We start from the raw sequence: 8,768 nt of genomic DNA, 5'->3' as shown, positions 1-8,768 counted from the left end.
TATGTTTAAAGGACGCTACATCAGCCTTCACTGGCAGCTCATGGAGACAGATGACCGCGGGGCCCAGAGGAGGACAGGCTAAAGACGTCGAGCGTGACTTCTTGTTCAGGGACGTCACTCTTCATCTCTTTACCATTTCTTATTCTGTCCATCTTTCAAAACATGACAGTCTACAACAAAACCCCTCCCGAAGCATTCAGCAGTACTCAAAGTGAGACATGAAAGGGCTGCCTGCTTCGCTAACCCTCGTCCAATTCTCCCACAGCTCCCTCAGGTCTGCTCCCTGCACCTCCAGAAACACTGAAATATGGGTAAACACAGCCACTTGTATCCCTGTGCCTCAATATCCATGTTTCACTGTTGTATTTTAATGCATAAACTGGATTACAATATGGCTCTGGTTTACTAAAGAACTTTTTGGCTCACTGTATTTTATTTTAATTGTGACACTGATATTAAATTTGAGTTTACTTAAAGCTATCATCTCTAATTAGATTAATATTATTAACTCATCAAAAACATGTCTAGAGTCGTGTTTTGTTTCATTCATACATTTGCCATGCCATGTAGAGGTAGTTTTCAAGTCAACAGCTACTAGGGGTATGCAAAAACACATGGAAATATCAATATATCATATCGTTTAATGTGATGTTACAGTATCATATCATGGTCTGCTGTATGGATATATCACCAAGAGTATTTTTTGGTATATTTTACTTAATTATTTTATTACAGCGCTACAGTTTTGTTGCTTGTTTAGAGAAAACAAACTCGTTTATTCAACACATTTGACATTTTCACTGTTTTGTGGATTAAAATGGGCATTTCATGTTCACTTTGCACAAGAAGTGATTTAACAAAGACTTTTAGTATCACAGCCATGATTTAGTCTTTATTTTTTATTGAACCGTATCGAATCGATTTGAAATATATTGTACTGAACTGTAAGCTCACTGTATCGAGATATGTATTGTATTGTGGCCTATGTATCGAGGTCGGCAACTTCTTAATGATACACCGCTAACTATCTTTTACTTTTAGTTCAGTAAAGATTGGCAATTCCAGGGCCAAATGATTCTTGTAAAGGTATATGGAGTTTAAAAACACAGTGGAGCATTTCTGAATTATCAAGATGCTTTTCCGTTCCAGAGAGGAACTCAGCCTAAATCTGCAGTTTGTGTATTAAACGTGTGAATGAAACAAAACACAACTCCAGATATGTTTTTAATGAGGAAACAGCATTATAACATAGATCAGAAAATAGCGTGATAAGGTCTGTTTAAAATTATTCCTACTTTCTCAGATACCCCAGTTTTAACATTCTTTTTGCTCTATTACTCTGTTTCTTCTGCTGATTTAAGATTTCCTATTGGGGATGAATAAAAGCAATTCAGATTTTCCTTTTTTTTTTTCATGTTGCCAGCCTGCTCTGTTTGTCTTGGTAAGTGTTGTATTTGTTCCCAGTTCTCTGTCACCATTACTGTCCAAACCAAACAGTTGGATATTTCGCCTTTCGAAAACACATGATTAGGTGACGATATCATCCATCAAAGAGATGCCTCATCCTTGTGAATCAGACTACAGCCTCTCAGCATACAGTGATCAAGGCCAGCTTATTCATTCACAGATTTTGCTACAATTTGGATGCCGATTAAGGTTCATTGGCTGTTAATAATTACACCAGATAACATGATTGTGTCTTCTAATTCAGTCATCAGAGGAGGAGGAATTCAGGCTAATAAGAAACAGTGTGCGTCAAATATTAGTCACCCCCTCCCTCAGTCCATCATGTTGAAAATATCTAAGCAGAATGGGCAAAGCATGTTTTAGCAGTTTTATTGTAATTTAAGGTGTATCGGTACGTGGACTCACTGTAGAACAACTGTAGAAATCAGTATTTTAACAATAATAATTTTAGCTGCCCTCCCTTTTGAACAGGCTATATTCACCAAAAACAATTATTAACATGTTTTAAAAGAGTCAGGTTTGAATCCATCCTTCTTTTGCTCTCCCCGCTAAGTCACTCCCCATTCAGAGCTCTATCACAACACAATCAGCGTGCATCCAGCTAATGAAATTACAATTCATCAGTTTGTTGTTGAAACATGCATGGATGACATCTAAAACCTCTTCAGGCATGTTTTTTGATGAGGGGACATTATAACACGGCAGAAAGCTCAAAGAATTGATTTTGCATAAGACTGCATCTTTAACCTTAAACATTCTTTAGTAAGAGTCAGAATCTAAAAATCAAATTGCCACACTCCTAATAAATATTACACAGTAACTTGTATGGTTAAATGTTACACCTTACCAGTTGTCACCAGTGTAGAGGCTTCTCCCCTGCTTGTGTCAAGGCTCTGCACTGTTCTTGGGTGTTATGGCCCTTGGCTGTGGCCTACTATAGCTCCCCCTGTCTGTCATCTTGATGAACTGTCTATCTGCGAAACTCCTGACTTAAGTGGTCTGCTCGCACCCGCAGGTGTGGAGGCAGCTGCAACAAAACAAAGACAATTCACACTTATGTTTGAGTTGTGTTCTGCTAAATGTGAATTTAAAGTGCATATTACAGGTTAGACTGTTGATTTCACAAAAATAGAGTTAACATAATTATATTTAAGACTTCACAATTTATGTTTTTGGGGAGGTGAAATTAAAATTTTTACTTCCTGGTCAGACACGGGCCTCAATTTCCTTTTCAGAATGCGGTGGATTGTGGATTAGATATGTCCATTTATACATGCACTCTATTTTCTTCGCAATGTTTTTCCATGAACTGCCACTTGATATGTAAATATGATAAATATTTACCAGAGGCTCTATCCCACCAAGCCAAGTAATAATCAGAAAAACATGAAAACCTGTCTTATGCCCTTTCACGCTCGGATCTCATTCTAAGTTTGAACACGATGCCAATGACCTAAACTACTCCACTGGCACCGATTCAGACATGCCCCAGAGGTGTATGTCAAATAAAAAAGCCTAACAAGGACTAAAAACATGAGTCTGTTTTGGTGTAGTACTGGATGTCACCACCTTGTTACCATAGCTCCGCTGGGACAGTTCTGAGGTGGGAGGAGAGTGCTGGCTTGGAACCATTTGAAGCCATATTGACAAACTGCTGTTAGGGGGGCATTGATTCACCACTAAGTTCAGAGTGACTGCTCTCGGGCACATGATAAACCTTTTTCCACATTAGTCAAGCTCCCCACAGCAAGAAGCGCAGGACGAATGGGTGGCAATGGGTAAATATGTGACATGCAACTTCCCACCCAATACATGTAGTTTAAAGGGCCTATATTAATCCATTTTCTCATGTATGTTATGTTGTTTCCACATCAAAAACATACATGAAGTTATGTTTTGTTTCATTTACACATGTTCAAACACACAAACCCTGCATATTTAGGCTGTTTTACTCTTAAACAGAAAACACTTTGTTCCACCTTGTGATGTCATGTGGTAATGCAGGAAGTGTGTTTTTAAACTCCAAACACCTTCACTAGAATCATCATCAGCTCTGGAATTGCCAAACTCTATCAAACAAAAAGTAAAAGACAGCTGTTAACTACCACTTCATGACATCACAAGGTGGAACTGCGTACTTCGATCTGTAGACAGACAAATAATAAAGGTTTACTCAGATACAGAATGTGTGAATGAAACAAAACAACTCCAGGCATGTTTTTGAGGAGGCAACATTATTATTAAGAGTCAATTTTGTGTAATATAGGGCCTTTAAAGCCTTTTAATGTGTACATCATAGAATTATTATCAAGATTTTACACTAAATTAGGATTAAGAAACTGATATGAACAAATTGTATGAAGTTGTTGAGCAAAATACTGCGAAATAAATCCATTATTAGATTTGCAGTCAATATAATACCAGTAAAAAAAAACCATTGGATTAACATAGAGCCAATTCAAGACAAGCAAAGCACTTTAGTCACTTACTCATTCTGTATTCATTCACAGCTGCTCTGGGGCAGATTCACAGAAGCGTGGCTGTCAATCTGCGTCATCCCCTCCAACCACCACAAACACGCACACCACATATATGGCAATGTGGGTGATGTGCCTTGCCTAAGGACACAATGTGACTTTTCACTAGAACCACTGATCAAAGTGGCACCTGATATTCCCAGTGGTCTCTCATCTAAATACTAACCAGACCTTGCTAAGCCTTCAAAATCTGACGAAATCCATCAATAATAAGCAGTATGTTTGGCTTCCCAATTATGCCTTATATGTTTTCAAATCTAAAACCTATTTGCTCAGTCGAACAACAAAGTATGAGATCATTTAATGAATAATTTTCCAGAGTGACTGTTTTGGGACATGTGTCACTGCCTTTGATGTATTAATACAGTTTCGTAATACATCATTTTGTCCAATTACGACTTCATCCCACTCTTCCAATCAGAATATTTTATCTATGGTCCACCAAAGTGCACCTGGCTTATTAAACTTCAGGGGAGGAACATGAAGTGAACAAGCAGCCAGGATTGGCGTGTATCACAGCAAATGATGAAAGCCCTTTTTGAATGCTCTATTTGCACTTCAGAGCCGTTCTGCTGCTGTCTGACAGTTCTCCTGTTTTCCCATCATCATCACTGTGGGCAAAATGGCTGTGTTAAAAATAAAACAGGATCAACATCTGTACAGACTAGGAATGGGACAAGATCTTATGCCACAAGATCTTGCAAGGCAAAATTTCTACTTTTGTGCACACATGAAAAAAATTTTCATGTGAGGGTTTTTTCCCCATGTTTTTATATCTGTATGGGACAAAAAGGATTGTGTGTTTTGTCTCATAGTTCCAAAATACTACTATACTAGCAGTACTATAATGTCAAAAAAATAAAATCTAATCAAATCAAAAAAATTGTGAGGTTGAAATTAGAAACTGAATTGCCTAACTTATTTATTAGTTCTGTTAAAATTGTTCTTGTGATCCCAGTCTCGTATCTCATCGTGACTTGTGTAGGGATGGGACAATAATCGTTTGTGGTTCATTTTACATAATCGTGATAATCACCAACAAAGATAATCACCATAAATCACCAGAATATGCAGAAAAAAGATAAATACATATCCATAATGTTTTCTTCTAGATCATTATTGTTTTCACTTTCACTAAAGTACAACACCATAATTGTTGTTTAAATATGGAATCTATTGATAATATTCAATTTATCATTATTCATATCCATAACACCTTTAAAGTGTCAGCAACTTTCATAATTATCATGATATAATTGTGATATACTTAGGCCTACTTGAAAAAATATAAAAGGTTATACCAGCAGCTTGCTGGTCATCTTGAAAAATGACCCATTTCATTTAAAGGAAGGTGTAATAGCCCGGAAAGCAACCTTAAGTAGCACGGAGCCCATTAGTCCAGTATCACAAAAAAGAAATATTTCAAAAGAGTGCCAAAGCTAAACCCAGCAATACACAGTACCTTAACATGGATAAACTGGGGTTGGATCCTTTAAGACAGCACTTCCCTTAATCTGGCAAACTCGTTAGTTAAACCAGGTATTTACCTGACAGGTAAGTAATATCAATATTTTTAAAGTTAGCTAATGTAAACACTGTGTTATCATATATTCAATCAAATCTAATACACTTATATAACTCTTTATTCTTAATTTAGCAGTGACAGGTTTAGAAAATACTATGTTGAAAAGGTAAACACCCCTCCCCCCTAAGTACATGGTTGACTGCCCCGGAACCTTCTTCAGGTGCTCCTGCACCCAAGGGACTCTTTTAGCCGGAGCACCTGAAGCCTGAAAGCAAACAACAAAAGAGAGTAAGTACAAATTTGAATACAATTCAGTTCACTTGCTTACTTATTTACAGGTCACCTTACTGAAACATTGTAATCAGTAAACATTTTAAATGTATATGTGTTCATTATTTTGCATGTTTAAGCTTATGTTTATATTTAATCAGAACTTAACAGAAGGGTACATATGTTTACCATAACCAGCTAAACTGCTGGTCCAATGATTCAGAGTTTTGTTTTGTTAGTTCAGTTACACACACATTATTAATTTAAATATACTTTATTTGTCATTTCATTTCACACACTTACACACTCCTTGTGAAGTCTGTGGAAAAACCTAGACAAGGTGCCATACATGCAATTGGAGCTCAGCAAGCCCTGATTAGGGGCAAGATCAGTGCCAGAAGGTAGCTGGATCTTGGAGGATCTAGTGAAGCTTACTGAAGCTGCCAGAATGCAGTTCAAGCTATCCAAATCAAGAAGTCTTGTTTTAAAGAAAGGCCATGTCCAGGATCAGTTTTGTTTCACAGAAAAGCCAGTAACGTGTCTGGGAAAATGGTACAGGGCTGAGCTAAATCATAAGGCAAGTGTGAAGGAAATGCTCAACCAAGCAGAAACATGGATGAAAGCCCTGGAGAAAAGTGGCCTTCAAGGCCGGGGGTTACCAACACAGAGTGCTTCCAAGACTCCTGGGGATGTTGCTTGTGTATCAGGTCCTCCTTTCAACAGTAGAGTTTTTGGAAAGGAAGACAAACAACTATTTGAGGAGGAGGTTGTCTGTTCCCAGGAGTTTTTGCTCAGTTGACCTGTACAGCTGAGGAAGCAAACTTCAAATGCCATTAACAGGTGTTGTTGAGGAGTTTAAGACAGCAAAGGTGCAATTAGCTATGATGGTTAGGATGAGGCAGTTTGACGGGCAGACATCAGAGTGTGTACGGGGTGGAAGTGGACTGCTAGTGAGACACAGAGAGACAGAAGAGCGCCTGCAACACAGTGGTATTGTGGGAACACTTAACAAGGGGAGACTGGGTCTTGGTTGCGTTACTAGGGCAAGTTGGAAAGAGGTAAATAGGAAAGATCGTTGGAGTATGGTGCAGAGAGAGGTGCAAGCGTTAGAGGAAGAGGTCAGATTAGCCAGGGCAGTGGGGATGAGGCAACAAGGCAGTTGGATGTGTTGGGAAGGTACCCAGGAAAGGTCCCTAAGTAAGGTCCCTAAGAGCTCTAGAACATGGAGGAACAGTGAATTAAGTTTTTGCTTTGCTCTGTTTACAAAGTCTTTCCAATACCACTGAACCTCCAAAGGTGGAGACTGACTGAAAATACACAGTGTGAGGTATGTTAGAGAGCAGCCAACCTAGAGCATATCCTTTCCTCTTGTCAGATTAGCCTGACAGAGGTTTAGATGGTGGCATGACCAGGTGTTGGTCCAGCTGCCTGAGGGACTGGAGAAAGAAAGGAAGAAAAAGAGGACTACACTCAAGACCAAAGGATCCCAGCTCATCACTTTCCTTAGACCAGGGCAGGTGGCTGCGAAAGAGACTGGGATCATGAGGATTTTTGCGTCTGCAGATGATTGGCACATGAGAGTAGATCTCAGAAGACAATTTAAATTCTCAGCAGAGATCTTTGAAACCAACCGGCCTGACATTGTAATTTGGTCAAAGGTAACCAAACAGGTGGCTCTTGTGGAATTAACTGTACCCTAGGAGGAAAGAATTGAGGAGGCACATGAGCAAAAGCAAAAGCGAGAGAAGTATCAGTCCTTGGGTCTTTGAAATCCAGCAGAAGGACTGGAAATGTGGAAGTGGGTTGTCGGGGGTGTGGAAGGTGCTTGAGGCCCTTGGTCCTACCCGTAAGACGTCGACTGGGAACATTACAAAGCAGGCAGAAACCATATTAAGGATTTGGCTTACAAGGAATGAGCAAAAGTGCAACCAAGCTGGCAGATGAAAGGGAGCATAGAGTTGAGTGTAGAAGATCAGAGGGATGGAGGAGGTGGTTGCTGGTTCTGCCATCAAGTCCCCAGGAGGTGTTGTGGGCTAACTGACGAAACACCGGTGAAAGGGGGTGCCTACTTGAAGACCAATGAAGCTCCAAAGATTTAAAGTCCTCTTCTCTGCTCCAGTAAAACATTTGTTGTTTGCTGTAGGCCAGCCGCCCACAACTAAGTGTGAAGATTAAATCCCGCCATGTGTGGTGGCTGCAATGTAACATCGTTTTATCAATAAATCATACATACATTCACTTACTTACCTGTTCCTCCACATGGTCTGGAGACAAAAGAGGGGGCATGCCCAGGTCAGCCATTTTTAAAACCTCTAGGGGAGGACCATGTAGAGGGGTTTCATAGGTTTTGTGTATTTGGTTTATATATTTCAGTGTTTATACTAATATTTGCCACTCAAGGCTCTAGACCTAGGTTTACTTATGTATGTACTTTTTTTTTTTTTTTTAAACCATAGAGCACAGACTACATACCCTCCCTTTACAGATCCTATATTACACAAAATTGACTCTTCATCACTTGAAGCCATGTTATAATGTTATCTCCTCAAAGACATAGTAGAGGAGTTGTGCTCGAGTTTCATCCACACGTTTGAGTAACCTTTTATGTCTGCATCTGTCCGCACCTCAAAAAGCAAGCTCAAAAAGCTCTGCTTCCACCTTGTGATGTCATGAAGCGGTAGTTTTCAAGTTTTCAACAGCTACTTTTTACCTTTAGTTCAGTACAGAGACAATTCATCCAGATGATTTTAAAGAAGCTGTATGGAGTTTAAAAACACAGTGGAGCTCTGCCTGTATTACCCCATGACATCACCAGGTGGTACAAAGTGTTTTCCGTTTGAGAGAAAAACTCAGCCTAAATATGCAGGGTTTGTGAGTTAAATGTGTGAATGAAACAAAACACAACTCCAGGTCTGTTTTTGATGAGGAGACAACATAACATAGATCAGAAAATAGAGTAATATGGGCCC

This window comes from Boleophthalmus pectinirostris, unplaced genomic scaffold (assembly GCF_026225935.1).
Source record: "Boleophthalmus pectinirostris isolate CB_2022bp ecotype Guang Dong unplaced genomic scaffold, ASM2622593v1 HiC_scaffold_12, whole genome shotgun sequence".
Classification (NCBI taxonomy): Eukaryota; Metazoa; Chordata; class Actinopteri; order Gobiiformes; family Gobiidae; genus Boleophthalmus; species Boleophthalmus pectinirostris.
The sequence above is the reverse complement of the archived record's forward strand: the minus strand, read 5'-3'. Positions refer to the sequence as shown.